We start from the raw sequence: 17,076 nt of genomic DNA, 5'->3' as shown, positions 1-17,076 counted from the left end.
ATTTTTCTGAACTACATATAACTGTACTTTCTTTATTAACACCAGTGTTAACACCTTGATTTTTGTTTTATTTTAACATGACATTTTCCAGGGTAATTTGTTTATAATGAAAGGGCAACAGTTCACTCTAATATCAATTATGAATATATGAAATAATATCAAAATGAAGAAAAATATGAATAAAATAATGTAACAAAAGGGGTTTCAAGAACCTCATACGAATTGCATGATCTTTAAGGACCATTCCTTAAAGATCATTTATCTTTAAATCATTAAAGATCATTAATCAATTATCAAATGTTTCATCAACTGCTATGCTTCAATATGCGTTCATTATAAAAGTAGTTTTAAATTCTGTTAGAATGTTATACCTACTTATTTTTCATTCCCAGAGTATAGGAATTACTGGGATATTTGAAAAATACTTATTTTGTAACGATTGAAGCACATTTTCAGAAATTGCCTAGACAATCTAAGTCCAGGACCATCCATGTTAAAGTCGACACCAACAAAATTACTATACTCAGCGAGAAAAGTATTGTGGCTGAAAATATCAGCAATATGAGAGCGAACATCTAATTTTTCTGTCGCATTCTTCCTTTACATCAGTGGGAGCACTGCAAGTATTGCTAAGTGCTGTAACAAGTATATTTATATTGAGTAACATAAAATTAAATTAATTAAAGCAAAAGGTGGCACGGAAAACTTACAGAACTTGTAGTTCACCAGCATCATAAATCATATGGGTCAAAAAAAACCTGGAAGTGGGGACTACTGAGCTAAGTAAGCTGTGATGTGGTCACACACAAGGCCAAAATCTCAGAGGCTGACAAGAAAGGTTTATTTCCTGCTGATTTACAGGTCCACTAGGCCAGCTGCAGACCTACTGGCCATCCTCTAACCCCATGCTTTTGGAGCATCCCTATGTAAGATGGAAGGACAGAGCTACGGCAGAACCACAGGACAGTTCTGCTTGCACACTGCACACATCACTTCCACTGAGGTTTATTGGCCAAAGCACACTGGCCAAAGCAGAGGCAGTGGGTGTTTTGACATGGTAACCATTTACCATATAAACCACAGGAAAAGATGGAAGGTTCCAATGAAAATACCTGAATTGACTCCAGTTATATAAAAGATAACCGTTGCCATCATTTTTGGTTTGATTTTAGCCAAAGCTGAAGAATAGTATTTACACTATTCACAATATGCTTTCTTCTCTTTTCCAATCAATGATACATCACTATGGTCTTTCTTAAGATAATGAAACCTCAAGAATACCGTTCTTAACTTCTATTGATCAGGCCATTACACGAATATGCCACAGTACATTTAGCTATTTATCTCCTGGGACATTTAAATTGTATTCAGTATATTCTGAAACAGCGAGATCATAGAAGAGTTCATAATAGCTATATATTCATTTTTGGTTGTCATAAAAATGATTCTTTGTTTAGTACCTTCTTGCTTTATTTGGTCTCATCTGCTGCCTTTGTTCAAAAGTGATTAATGAAACTATCTTTTCAGGTTTAAACTTTCAGAATATTTTGTATTACATGTCCTTCTAGTAATGATTGGGTTGAGATTTTAAAAAGTATTCAATTTTAGAGAACTTATTTTATTTTTCATTTAATGTTATAGCTAACAGCTGGCCTTTCCCTTGCCGTATCATTTTGCACCTTCTGATCTTTTGGTCCTTTGTTTCCTTTAATGTTTGAGGGCTTTTCCTTTATAATATTCCTGTGTAGCACACTGACTTTTCTATGGTTTTAGCGTACTTTGCTATTTGCCAGTAATCTGAAAGGTATAATTCCTCTTTTAAGCTTCTATTTCTGTTTCCTTTTAAATTTCTCTAAACTTCACTGGGACCCGAAGTCTGTAAGTGTGACCGAGTCAAGAGTAAAATGGGATCGTTGGGAGTTGTCCCCTTTCCACTTCTACTGTCACCAGCACAGTTCCTTCTCTATCTTGGTGACTTTATCAGAGATTTTTGAGAATTCCACTTAGAATTGTAGAACACAGACAGGAGCAAACGTCACTTTTTCTGACTGAGGTTGACTGGGATCTCAAAATGTTAAGGACAGGTTGTAAGATAAGTACAGCTTCCACAATTAAGGAAAGCAGATTCCTTTTCTGAACACAAAAGCTAAGATTTGCCATAGTCTAGATGAATATAGTCTTCATTAAGTCAGGGTTTAGTTGTCTATAGTTTTCTGTTTATTTGTCTTGATTTTTTTTGTGGTCCTTGGAATCAAACATGGCCTCACATATGCTAAGTACTGAGCTACATGTACCCTCATCCCTTAACAGCTGTAACACTATCATCTAAGTCAGTGTTTGAGCCAATGACAGTTTTCCTTGTTTCAATCTTTGCACACCTATTTATGGAGAATTTGGAGGAACCACATTAGAAGATCTTGGACAGAAGCCACTTGAAACAGGACATTCCTATCAACTGATAGTACCACTGTGAATGGTATTCTTGTAACCATAGGATGGAATAACTTAGATTTTTATCAACATTATCACCACAGCAATGAATGTCTACAGTGATCACACTGCCATAATACAATTTCTTTTTTTTTTTTCTAAAGAGAAGGGCTAGTGAATTCTTTTTAAAAAAATTTCTTTAGTGAGGTTGCCAAATTTAGATTGCATTTGGTCAAGCAATTCAATAAACTAAAAATTAATCATAAAGTAAGAGCAAGAATCGGTAGTCTTATAACATTTTTGAAAATATAGTTATATTCTGGGTTAAGTAAAAAAATGAAACAGAATATTTGAAAGCAGACAAAGTAAAGACCAAAAATACTTGCTCCGTTCCCTCTCCTTTTCCCTCTCTTCATCCTCTCATTGAGGGATGAAGTGGAAGACGAGAAGCATATACAGTACACTGTAATGAGACTGTTGCATATCGTTATGCGCAGAACACGGCTAACGCAATAATGCAGGAAAATGCATGGCTTTAATCATCTGCATTTCTAAACATGGAACCATAAAAATAAATGCACTCACAATTCTTAAGGTAGAAAAGAATATAAATTATAAATGAACAATTTAAAGTAGGCAGGTTGAAAAATCCAAGAGCCACTTCTTTGAACTGATAGAGCAGCTGTGCCAACCAGACCAAAGTGTGTGTGTGTGTGTGTGTGTGTGTGTGTGTATCATAAGGTTGTAAAAAATACAATACTGAGGAATAGAGGACACAAGTTATGAATGATAGCAATCTATAACCAAAACTAATATTTAAGGCAAAAACAAACTAGTCTATAATCACCCTGACAGACTTAAAAAGTGTATCCCCAATTTAGTATCCATTCTCAAATTTTATAAAACTTCTAGAAAATATAAGAATATACATCTTCATGTTTGTGATGTTTCTATGGAAACACATAAACACAAACACACACACACACATACACATACGGCAGCAGGCTTATTGTTGAAACATTAGCAAACCATTTCCATTAAGATCAGTGAGATAGTGTGCTGGTTATTGCCTTATTAACATTATCCTCGAAGTGCTAGCCAGTGAGTAATGTAATTTTCCACCTGAATACTCAACAGAGTCAAATGAAAATCAATACACCAAAAAACTTCTAGAAAGCTACTTGCTTCAAAACTGATAGAGTTTATTTATGTCTTAAAAAGTTGATGTGTAGAATACTTGAGGATAAAAGAAAGGAGGACTCCAAAACACCTGTTCCTGGAAATGGACTATTTCTTGGATATAAGGCTTAATTCACAAAACCAAGAAATCACCAGAAATAACATTATTAGTTATAAATAAAACATGCTGATATATATTATGATTCTATTTTATGTCTGTTTAAAGTCAAGAAACAGACTGAGAGTGGAATTCTTCATCTCTTTCTCTGAAACACGTAGAACATAGATATTGGACCCAACGCAAGAGAAGTTTGAAGTGCATACACACACTGTAGTGGATTGGTAACTGGTGGTCAACACCAGATGAACTGAGTCAGCGTGCTGCGGAGCGTGGAAGGCCCACCAGAGGACTGTTGTCAGCATGAAAAGGAGACCTGGAGAGGAAAAAGAAGTGCTGTTGGTTCTCCTGGTTGTTGTTGGTTCTCTTGACCTTTGGTCCTCCTGGAGGAGCTTGTCAAGCTTCTTTCCTGAAATAAACTTGGCTGTTCTCACCATTGGAGGAGCTCAGGATCTCTAACCTGTCATTGAGAATGGCCTTGGTTCACTTTGGGGGAGCTCTGGTACTTACACTGACCATTGCTTCCTGGCTCTGGAGGGGAAGATGGTGTGCTGTTCAGTCTCCATGAGAAGCTTGTCATGCTGGCTTCCTGATGTGAACTCACTTGTTCTCATCGTTGGAGGAGCTCAGGATCTTGTTGCTGCCGAGAATGGCTGTGGTACTTTTTGGGGGAGCCCTGGTCCTTATTCTGAGCATTGGTTTTTGGCTTCAGTGCACAACCCTCGGCCGACTGGGCCGAGATCCTTCATCCCACTGGCATAGACTTTCTAGCTTCCAACACTGAACTTTGGGCCTTCCCAGCGCAGATTCATGAAATAGACTTGCATGAAACACTGTCATGGGCTCTAGGCCTAAAAAGTTGGACTCCTGGTGGGTATTGCCTTGGGCTCTACGTTTTCAGCCAAATTCATGCAGGTTACTTCCCTGAGATCAAGGCTCTCGGCTGGATTCTCTAGGCCTTTAGTGCATGGACAGATTTCCTGCACTATTTGACTCTTTAGGTGACCATTATAAATACTACTATAAATTATGTGTTCTATATGCAATTATTTTCTTGCAATCCCCTGATTACAGCACATATATATATATATGAATGTCAGCGCAAAAATTTTTAAAGAAAGTTTTCTAAACTGTCAAGCAACATCCACATCTTATGGCCTTTAAAATTATGGTAAAAAGGTGACATGATTTTTTTTTATGACTTGAATCGTGTAGAAAACTTACTTCTTATTGCTCAAGTTACATAAAATCATGCAAAAGGCTGGACTGATGCAAGAAGAATTTCTCACTTTATTTTAGACATTTATATCTGAGGTATAAGTAAATGTCTTAAGAAAGGCTTTCATCTCCCTATGTCTTATTGCTTATCTATTTTTGAGAGAGTCTAAATTTTCTTAAATGATTTGAGAAGTTATTGTTCTACTTATTTATTTGTTTCTTTTCATAATTTCTGAGCAGCAACTTTAGTAATTTATTTTCTTTTTTTTAGTAAGTTATTTTCTAATAACACACTAATCCCTTTGACATATAATGTGAAAATACCTTTATTTGATAATTATAATTTGAACTCTGAGCACAGGTTCTTAATTTAATAATTATATTATTTCAATTCTTTTAATCCTGAACTTGGTGTGAAGTTTGTATTCTAGGAAGATGGCACAGCCCTCTTTTTGTTTTAGGTTTTGTTGGTTCTTACAGATTGCACAATGAATTCTTTGTAGAACTGAATCTCCAAATAATTGTTCAGATGGCGATTAAAGAATGGTTCCTCATACTGAAGACAGACTAACCTCTTATCCTGCTACCTCGGGCAATCTTTCTCCAGACATCTGTTACTTTTATAATTAACAAAACACAAATGGCCTTTCAAATTTTATCAATGAATAAAAATAGCATGTCAAAAATGTACTTGAGGTCAATGTCCTAAAAAGAGAACCAAACCTCTCTGCTCAGTGTTCTCTATTTTAGTGGAAGTCTCTATCACCACCCAGAATGTCCTTGATGTCATCTATTTTAGTGAGAAAGCAGTGATGGGAATAATAGCCCTTTTCCACACCAGGCAGGCGTGGGCCCAAGATACTTTCCATTCGCTCATAAAAACGCTCCTGTCATCTACTGCGTATAAACACAGGAAGTGGGACTGGTAGATTCATCAGTTTGTTTTCCAAATCTCCTTGACATTTAAGCTATGCACCAAATTCTTTCATCACTGTTTACCCTTGATTTACCAATAAATCAATGAATAGACAAAGTAATAAATCAAGTTTTCTAGAGCATATTACATTTCTATGGCACAGAATCCAAATTCATAGAGGTTCTCAGCCTAGTACTCATGAAAGAAAAGCTTTAACATATGCCTCAACCTCCAGAAATAATAAGAAACGTGGTGGGCACACCTGAATTTCATCTTCCCAGGGAGATATTAAATACCTCTCATCAAATTACCAAAGGGCTAAAAACATCAGGGCAACCTTGGGACTTTACATTTCTACAAGGACTGTAATCAGCACAGGTTTTAAAAAAATCACTGAGGACAGCGATTACATTTTATCTATCTATCTATCTATATATACGCATATAATACATTATATTTAGTGCAATGAGAGCACAGGATATCCGATCTTCAGCGTGTGCAATGGCAATGCTTGACAAGGCCACTTTGATGCCATAACTTGATAATTTTACCAGTACTAATTTTGCAAGCCTTGTCAGACACTTCTATGTTCATTATTTGGCTTCTGACCTCTGCTGATGTGTTTCAAAAGGATGACAGGGTAACGCATAGTGCATATTTTAACAGGAAACATAACATTAGGGAAGATGGGAACAGATACTAATGTAAGCACAGTACAGAGATGTTCTGGCAAAAATAGGAAATAAAATATTTTATTTCTACTTCATGACCTTAACAGCTTATAATTCCACACTGAATGCATAAAAATTCTGAACAGGCACCAAGTGACCTTGAATAGTACATGTCCTTTTCTCTGGAGGAATCTGTCAAAATAACCTTTATGGATGCAGTTGAGATACACTGATTAGTTGGCTAAAAAAGTGCTCTTGATCTAACCCTTATGCATTGCTGGTGGGAATCAAAAATAAGTAAAGCTACTGTGGGAAAAAAATGGTATCACAGTTCTCCAAAATGTTACAATAGAATTACCATGTGACAGAGCAATTATAACTCCAGTTATAAACCCTAAAGAACTGAAGACACGGTCTACGGTAGACCCTGCACACTCATGTCCACAGCAGCGTTATTCACATTACACAAAATATGGAGACCATCCAAGTGCCCATTAGTGGATGACAGGGTAAAGAAAATGTGGTCCAAAATGTTTAACAATATTATTCAGTCAGAAGGAAATTCTGACTCATGTACAACATGGATGAACCTTGAAGACATTGTACCAAGTCCAATAAGCCAGACACAAAAGGTTAAAAAGACTGTATGCTTCTATTTATATGCGGTATGTGGAGTAGTCAAATAGACAGGGAAAGGAGAGTAATAGTTACCAGTGTGTGCAAGAAGGAAACAGATAATGTTAAATGAGTGCAGAGTTTTGGATTAGAAGATGAAAAAGTTATGGAGAAGGATAGTGGTGACAGATCCAGAACAATGTGAATTCACTTAGTGTCACAGAAAATGTTCCTGAATTATCAGCTATGATGACTTGGATGATAGGCTGGCATTGTATTTTTATTACTTTGTGGTCAGGTTTCATCTTCTTTCCTTAAACTGATATTCTGGTTTCTCTTCAGATTGTATAAATCTTTTGCCTTTTTTTCTTAAACTGTATTATTTCCATACTTAAGACACACAATGTTATTGTGCACTGTTTATCAATTTTGCAAGATTCTTAAAGGTGGGGACTATATCACTTTTATCACTGAAGTCAGATGTCTCACACTACTAAAAAAAATCACTCAGAATGCTTACTGAGCTCATCATTTTAGTTAAGACTTACATCCTCTACTTTATCTATTCAGTATAGTTAGTTGTTTGTTCTCACAGATGGCCTACAGCTAGCCACCTTTATCTAAGTTATCTTTTAACTATGTTTTCCCAATGACAACCCAAATAATTTTCTACTTGGTTCAGTAATCATCTGAAGAGAAAGACTGTAAAAAGTTCACCATTACCAAGGGAAAAACCTCTTGGCCTCCTAAAAAAGACCCACCAGGCTGCTAATGGCACTCTAGGGGCCTGGGGCATTATTAGGTTTGTTCTCCCTAGCGCTGAGTGGTGCATTAGGAACAGAGAACAGAAGCAGCAGCATTAATTCTTTCAAACTACTGCTGATGGGTCAGCCTGGCCACAAAGAATTACAGCACCTGCCACCTTCCTAATTTACTAGCCACCTCCTAACCTAATTACTGATATGGCATAGGATGATGAACGCTGTCATCCTTCTAAAATATCAATGTTCACACAGGCTGTTGTGAACATATTACAAAACTTACAATTCATTTGCATCGGCTCAGGAGCTCTGCCCAGCTCAACCTTTAGAAATAGGCCCGTAGCAGCTTGAAACTGACCACGGCGGGAGGCTACATGCCACGTAAACGCAAAAGTTGGAGTTCTTGTATTTTTTTTGAAAGCAAACTATTGAGCATCATTGTATGTATCTTGTGCTTATTTTTTGTTTGTTTTTATTTTTAAACTAAAGAAAATCTCTGATTACCTGGGTTTTAAACCAATCCTCATTCTACCATTTTCTTTTTTTTTTTTATTTAAAAAAAAGATTAAGATAAAAGAGGACATAACAACACAGGTCAAAACAGAACAATTTAACCAACATAGTGTTTCACCACAAGACCACCCGACATAACAGTAGTTACCATAGTGTCTCTTTCCATGAAATATTTGAGTATACCTTCATATACTATAGCATCAAACATAACAAGACAGTGTAAAACCATTCAAGAGAATGAAAGTATTACAGGGTATTCAGAACCAACTAACAGAAAATGAACAATGGTTACTATATTAATCCTTGTCTATAAAAATTTTGTCTATACTATTACATATAATAAAATCCAATAAGATACAACATGATAAAACCGATGCAGACAGAAGAACAAAAGCTTGGTGGGACTTCTAAAAGAGATGATATTAAATCATCACTAGCTATTATAGTGTCTTGTGCTCTTCAAAATAGCTGTTTATACCATCACAGACAATAAAATCAAACAACCCAGAATAAAACCATTCCAACTAACGAATGAAAACACATACTTTTATGTATTCTTACCATTTCTTACACTATTCAGTATTTATACATGTGAGTTAGATTTATTTCACTTATGAGTATGGTCTCAAGCTGCCTCCATTCATTTATAAGTATCTCAGTGTGATAGTTCTTTATAGTGGAGTAGTACTCCATTGTATAAAAATATCACATCTTTTTTATCCATCCTCAGTTGATGGACACTTAGGTTGTTTCCAAGATCTGGCTATTACAAATTGCACCGCTATAAACATGGGTGTGAATTCTACCATTTTCTATATGCAAGTATGGGCAATTTACTTCAATCTGTGTGTCTCAGTTTCTTCTCCTGTAACACAGGGATAACAGCGGTACTTCAGGGAGCTTTGAGAAGTAAACAATTCATGCCAAATGCTGACCATTATCACGCAGCCTCTTCTAAGCCCAGCCTCCGAGATATCCTGTGACAGAACACAGCCCGAGGGGACACACTGAGTGTCCTCACATATTGCTTCCTCGAATGTGAAAGGTCCAAAGAGTTTCAACTTCGAGGCTGATTTGATCTATGACACTATTTGATTCAAAAACTTTATGAAAAAATGTGTGTTAGTTCTTAAAAAAGCATAATCATCAGTGGGACAAGCATATTTTTAAAAATAAACTTACAAAAATAGAAACTAATGCACAAGTGTACACTGTTAAATGGATTTTGTAGTAGTACTTATTAAAAACATGGCTCACACAGCAAAGGAAAATAAGAGAATGATCAATATCACACTTATTACTTTAGTGTCAAAAATACTTGGACCATTGATAGAAAAAAATGAGCTTCCTGACAATTTGACAAATAATACTTGAGGTGCAGATACAGCATTAATCTTGTAAATTACAGCTAACAAGGAAAGGAACTTCGAAGGGCCTGAGTTCACGTTTTCCTTTTCTAGTAGACTATGTGGTCTTGTGTTTCAGGGAAGATACAAAGTGGAAAAGATACTTGTGAGTCCATTCTACCTCCCAGGATTTCATGGGAATAAAGACAGAAAGTAGTTTAAAATACATAGTTGTACACAAACATTGGGCAAAGCTGGCAGGCTGAAGACTGAATCAATTTCACTCAATAACCTCACTGATGTCTACTTAGAACAACTCAAAGGGGCTTTTAAAAAAGTTAAAGTCTACAAGGGTAGGAAGAACCGGAGACAACAGTGACAGACAGTGGGTCCTGGGGGCATGCTGTCACCAAGACAGAGAGTGGAAGCTGAAAGGACTCAAAGACCTCAAATGTCACTTGATACTGAATTGATATGAAAAAAGCTACTTTTCACCTCCAAGGATGTGCAACGCCAGGGCTAAATGGCTATTATGGAGGTTCTGAGAGGTGAGCCGGGCACCAGAGTATTAGCTGGGAACTTAGTGGAAAGGCACATTCCTGAATGTCCCCTTGTCTATGAACCAGAAACTCTGAGGGTTGTTCCAGCTGTGATAGTTAACTGCTGTGTCAACCGGCATAAGAAATGCCCAACTGACTGGATTTGCATGGTTCTCGGTGTGACCGAATGAATGGATTTAGTGAAGATGGACGATCCACCCTGGGTATGAGTGGCACCAACCAACAGACTTGTGGCCTGGATGGAAGGAAAGGGAAGGAAGAAGAAGGAGGGCTGGATGCTGTTTCTTCAGAGGTGCTCAGTCTTCACTTCTGCCTTGGAGGTTCATTTCCTGGCTTCTGGCGCAGATTCTTCAGCCTGCACCAGGCACAGGTGCACAGATTGCCAAGGTGATCCCGTACTTGAGATCCAACACCATACCAGGGCACAGTCAGATAGTACTAGACACACAGTCACTCCCAACTCATGGATGTAGAGCCTCAAAATTAAAGGTACTGCTAAGATTTTTCCTCAGAAGTTAGAAATATTTTGGAGGAAGAGTTTAGTAAGTTAGCATCTAACATTTATATAGTCATGAGTGTCTTGATGTGACAAAGTTATTTCTAATAGGTTTAGAAAGCTTACAGAAATAATTTTATATAAACACAATACAGTGTTCTATTGATGAATAAAAAAGAAAATAAAACAAAAATATCTATCACACATAAAAGGTTTTCAATTATCCAATGGCAAAAACTCTTGAAGTTTAAATTCAGAAACTAAAAACATAGGCACAAACTTTGACCATGCCATCTACAAAGCTTTTATGTAAGAGATCAGATGGAAAATATTTTGGCTTTGGGCACCATACAATCTCTGTTGCAGCTACTCAACACAGATGTTGTAATACAAAATCACCCACGGACAATATGCAAAGGAATAAACAGGATTGTGTTCAATAAACTTTATTGGCAAAACAGGCTGAAAGCCAAATGTAGCCTGTGGGCTGTAGCTTGCCGGATGCTTTACCAAATCATGACTTATGAGGAAGCATCCTTGGAGCAGATGCTAAAGACACAAGTTATCAAACAGCTTCCAGGGCAGAGAGGCCTATTAATCTGCATGGAAGCTGACAAGTCATTTATGCAGAAGATTATAGATTTAATCATTTGTGCCAACTTCAACAGCCTCCCCTAACATCTAAAAGAAGACAAGGTATGCTTAGACATATGTAAATGATAAAATACTGGTGGACTATGGAAGCTTGTTTTGTTCAGGGTAAATTTTATTTGTAATATTAGCTTTCACTAACTGTACCAAAAGAAAAAGATTTGCTAAATTTTATCTGAAGGATTAAAAACAAAACAATAAACACTAGTCCAAGAATATTTCAGGGAAATGCAAAAATTTTAAAAATAAAAAGGGATCTTGAGAATTGCTAAGATAATAGATTCTAAAAATGTTCTCACCACATACAAATAAGTATGTGAGGCAATGTTAATTAGTTGGATTTACTCTTTCCACATTGTTTATGTATTTCAAAACTACATGTTGTACAAGGTCAATATATACAACTGTTGTCAATTAAAAATGTTTAGAAAAAAAATTTTTAAAGTTGTGGTGGCCAAAATCAATTTATTTGCCTACAGGACTTTGAAAATACTAAAATCTCCTGTAGTGCTATTTTCCAAAACACCTTTGTATAGTGTACAGAATATCCATTCTAAACATTAAATGAAACTATTTGTTCTTAGTAATAAAATTAGTTCATGAATACCTTAAAAATGCTTCAGAATAATTTAATTTTTCCTTTCAAAATACCTTTTATCGAGTTAATATTTGACTAGTTTTGAGGAATGCAAATATTATTTGATAGTGATTAAGATTGTGTCATGGTTCCTCTGCCCTTGAAATAAACTGTAAAAATATATCTACTCAGCATTTTTTATTCTAAAAACATGTTTATTTTCCTTCTCAATTATGCTCAAAAATTCATAGTGCCCATAATTATGTGGTAATTGTATTCACAGAATGAACTAACACAGTATGAGATTGCTAGTGAGACAATACAAAAGAATAATTGAAATCTGAATCAGACTATCTAGGATATGCAATCAATGAACAATAGTGAATGCTGATAATTCTTTGTTTCTCTGAAGATCCCATTAATATTTACTCTCTAAATAAAGTACTCAATGGAAAATGGAAGAGGAGGAAGAGGGCAAAGTGGAGGGTTTTGAAAAAAAGAAGGAAAAAAAAGGACTAAAAACTCACTGAATTGTCTTGGATCCTGAAGATTCTTGTCTTTTTTTTTCCCTAAAAGTTATATTTCATTTTACACTTAAATCTATTGTGTAAATTTTGTTGCATGTGGAGCTTCAATTAAGGCTCACCATTTTGTCTACGGACATCCAACTGCAAGCATCATTTGTGGAAAAGGCTATCCTCCTTTCATTGACTTTCTCTTCCATCTTTGTCAAGAATTAGTTGAGCATAAAAAAGGGAAAGAGATACAGTAATTCTCTTTGTAAGTTTATTTTAGATTGATGTAATTTCAGTAGTTAAACTGAAGCATTTTAAAAAGGCAGGATTTCTCTAGTCCAAAAATGAGCCATGGGACTGAAGTCTAGAATTGAAGAGTACTCAAATGATGACCCTTTCCTTCTGTGGTCCTTTTCTTTTAAACTGCGCCTTTTTTCATCTTTGCAAATCTAAGCAGTACTGCACTTGACTTAGTATACATTCTGGCATTTCTTCGCTAGTGTTTTTTTAATGTTTTATTTTGGAGTAACTTCGATTTGCACAAAATTTCAAAGATCCTGCAGAGATTTCCCATACACTCGTCACCCAGGATATTCTCCAGTCATCACCAGCTTTTCAGAAGCCGACAAACCAAGGGGATTTAAGTGTTAGCCATTTATAGTGCCAGCTGAGCAAAAAAGAAAATGCATTTGGAAATAAATTGAAATCTATAGTTACTGTGGGAGTAAACTCTATAGTATTGCAAATTTCATGTTCTAAACATCATCCTTTAGATCCCAGCTCAAGTGTCACCTCAGAATAGGTTCTAGCTAATCAATATTCTTTTCCTTTCACTCACAGCATCTGACTGTCTCACTGGCCATGCTGTTTGTGCATGAGCTCACTCTGTCCCCAAGGACCTCCCTGTCTTGCTTAGAGCTCCCCTGTTATAATCCTAGGGCATGTAACAGTGTACGGGAGCACTCAATAGACTCCTGGAAAAATGAATGATGAATGAAGTCTGCATAAATGAGTGAACACTTTGGATCTATCAGGGTGATGTAAGACACATAACAAAAGACACATCTATTAGATGACTGCTAGTTCTGAAATTTCAAACCTTTCAATGACTACCTCCACCCACAGAGTTAAACTTTAGGGAGGCAAACTTCTCATGCTGGTTCACTGCCACAGTACTTCCTGGCATTATTCATTTAATGTGCAAAGTCAACAAAGTAAATTTCCGAATCATCCTGGAAGTCAGACTAATTAAAATGCAAATCATTCTTCCATTTGTAAAAACAAACTTGAAAAAAAATCACAAATACTGGACTCCCATCTTATGGTGGTTTGGGAAGAAGGAATTGTGAAAAGACAGCTTAAAAGTTTAAAACATGCTGGGCATGACGGCACACGCCTGTAATCCCAGTACTCAGAGGAGGCTGAGGCAGGAGAATCACTGCAAGTTCAAGGCCAGCCTGAAACCACAGTGAAACCCTGTCTCAAAAAGACAAAATAAAACATAAATAAATAAAAACTCTATAGCGGGGTAAAAGCAGCTTGCTTTCTTCCTTCTCATTGATTACCTTTGATATTCGAGTTCAAAGAATCACTGGTTTGTATGAGGAAAGATGGGAGGAAGGAGGAGGAAGGGAGGGACTATGTGTTCCCGTATTTTCTGCAAGTACTTATATTCTACCCCCCACAGTCAAATAGTACACACTGTATTCCAGAATATGCACCATAAAACATCCATTTATCAAATAAAAATGTGAGGATGAAAAGACCAGAGCATGTTCAGGCTCTCTGCTTCACTGAGAGCATCAATCTTTCCTTCCTGGACCTGCACTGTGACAAGGGGTGGAGATTCAAGAGTGTGTTCATCGCTGCACAAAGCAGTCCGCCTTCCAGAGAGCACACACATTCCACAGTCTCTCCTAGAACATCTTCCGCTGTGATGCAATGAGTTGCAAATCACTCAAATTATCTGGTAAACTAAAGATTTAATAGACTAATCTCACTGCCAAGAACCACATCGACATTAATACTAAAAACGGAGTCAAGGGAAAAATTCATCTTCTGATTCCAAACATAAATTCTAAAAGACCGCCAAAGGGGGGGAAAAAAAAAAGCACATAGAATATGTGGCTTGCAAAATTTTCCCAAAAGTACTAATGCCACAATCTTGCACTTTGGGGATCACTGACATGGAGGAAGCAGCAAGCTTCTGAGAACTAGGAGAAACATATCTGAATTATGAAGACTCAACCTGTGGGCCTAACATGCTAAATGGCCTATGTGAAATGGCTCGGAAAACAGAAGCGTAAACATCAGAGATGACAGAACACTGTGAGTACAACTAGCACCGTATTAGTCAATTAAATCACACAAGCAAAGAGAAAACAATTAGCTGTCTTTTACTCTGACAGTTTACTAAAAATTGCACACATTTTAAAAATGTGTGGCTGCATTAACATGCAGGTTTGCCTGCTTGTAAAACCAAGGATCACATTTCAACCATTTTTAATTGTGGGCCTACAAGCTCATTAGTCAAGAAGGGAAGGGTAAATTCTGATTTCCACACAACATTAGATTGCAGACAGAAAACAGACAAAGATTAACTGTATTTTTGCACGTTCTCTACTTCTCATCCTTAAAAAAGATAAAACAGCCCCGTTTACTGAGATGACTAAACATAACCAAGATCACAACATATTTTAAGAGCCAAGAGAAAAGTGAAAGGTAAAAGAAACATTTCCCTAGGACTTGGTAATGTCTCACTGACCTTTTGCCTGTGGAAACCTGTTTGTTTGTTTGTTTTTCAGCTTGTATAACTCACCTTGTATTTTGGAATCTAGGTTGGCTTTACTGTCAGAGCTGCCCACCGTGGTTTATGCTCAGATGGCTATAGCTTCTCTCCTTCAGATGCTGTCCCTCTGTCAGGCCTGCCGGAATTATGTGAGTAAATTGCAGGGGTGGCTCATCAAATTCCTTCTTCTGCTAAACAGCAAGGGGCAGAACCTGAAAGAGAAAAAGTATGGTCGTAAAATACATCTCTGCAGAACCTCATCAGGAGGCCCATCAGAAAACCCTCCCAATATAGCTTTCAAAGAGAAAGTTCACCCAGGAAGGTGTGTCTGCTTCTTATTTCCTTGGTTCTGTCTTACACAGCCTCACAAAAGTAACAATCAAACTCCTCAGCAATTAGTAAAATTCATACTTTATATATTACCCAGAGTTTGGAGTAAAAATTCTCTCAATTGATACAGAAAATATTTTCTAAATGAGAACAAAGCATATTTTCCAGAGCCAATGAAGCCTCCTATTAAATGTGAATCTCAAACAGGGTTTTTAAAAGAAGTACGAGGTGCACATAGTCACACGCTTGTGTGCTCTTATAGAGCCCTATTGATAACAACCTGCCTGATGACTTGTTGCCAGGCCCCTACAGCAATCCCCAAGCAGACTGAACTGGCTACGCTACCAAAGATACAGCTTTCAACGTGACATCATTTCTCAGAAAGCAAAACAACAACATACTACGAGACAGTAAGTACGTTTACTTTAAAGCAAATGAAAGGAAAAGCTGGCAAGTGACCCACAGTGGAAGCTGTGCTAGTTACCTGCTGATCCTGAACAGGACGCCAGTTTTCTCCTTCAAGCCTTAAACCCCTCTGAAGATATGCGTATGCACAAGCCAGCTTTAAAAAGTATTACCCAGGTTTGCATTTTGCCCTTTTCAAGGCTATGCTTTCATACTATCATACTACTTCTCTCTCTATCTCTCTCTCTGTCTTCTTACAGAAAAGGAGTAAGAAGTGCCCCCAGCCCTACCTACCCACACTCTGAAACTCTATGACTTATAACAGCAAAATCAACTTATGCTCTGAGTACCCATTTTAAATACCTTCCTTTCTGAAAAAAAAACAAGTGCTTCTTTTAAATCTGTCTCCACCTTTTAAAAATTAAAGAATTCTATGTGGTATCAGACAATTTATGTATCTTACAGGCCTAACTACAATGCGATTGTTGACTGTGGTGATGGTACAGAACACCAAGGTTAGGGTCCATCGAGATTATGCTCAGCAATAGATCTTTTTATTTTCCACACACATCTCAATGTATGTGCTTTAATCTCAGGTATTTTTAGGCAGATGGAATACAGATGGTCAGCCACGAGACTCCTCGGGCCACGTTTTCCTTGCTCTTTCTACATGCACTGTGCCAGGCAGGGAGGAAGAAGCATGGTTAGCACATCCTCAGACGTCCTGAGGGTCTTCTTGCCCACTCACGCCCTTCCCACATAAGCCTCTAGCCTTTCTGTTCTCTGCAACTTCTTGAAAATGGCCATTTGGAAAGCTAAACAACAGAGGACCACTGGGTAAGACTAAGGTTCTCCCTTCAGTCTCCCCCACTAAGCAGCAGCAGAAGGTTAGGTGAACCTGAGCTCCAACACCAAAGGAACGTTCCTCCTTCCGCCCCACCCAAATCATATATACTGTGTGTGTACTTCACAGCCCATGTAATCAGA

General features: G+C 37.1%; 1 protein-coding gene across 10 annotated transcripts in view; it reads right to left on the bottom strand.

The window, feature by feature from the left end:
* Osbpl6 (oxysterol binding protein like 6) overlaps positions 1–17,076 on the bottom strand; it is a 186,383-nt gene that overhangs the window by 85,257 nt on the left and 84,050 nt on the right. For all 10 annotated transcript variants that reach the window (XM_063259363.1, XM_063259366.1, XM_063259367.1 and 7 more), the window contains one exon: positions 15,385–15,566. The gene's annotated coding sequence lies outside the window, so the exon portion shown is untranslated. The remainder of the gene's footprint in view (positions 1–15,384; positions 15,567–17,076) is intronic.

The sequence above is a fragment of the Cavia porcellus genome, unplaced genomic scaffold (assembly GCF_034190915.1).
Source record: "Cavia porcellus strain 051 isolate PalLab524CR breed Dunkin Hartley unplaced genomic scaffold, mCavPor4.1 scaffold_12, whole genome shotgun sequence".
Classification (NCBI taxonomy): domain Eukaryota; kingdom Metazoa; phylum Chordata; class Mammalia; order Rodentia; family Caviidae; genus Cavia; species Cavia porcellus.
This window is presented reverse-complemented; position numbering and strand designations above follow the sequence as displayed.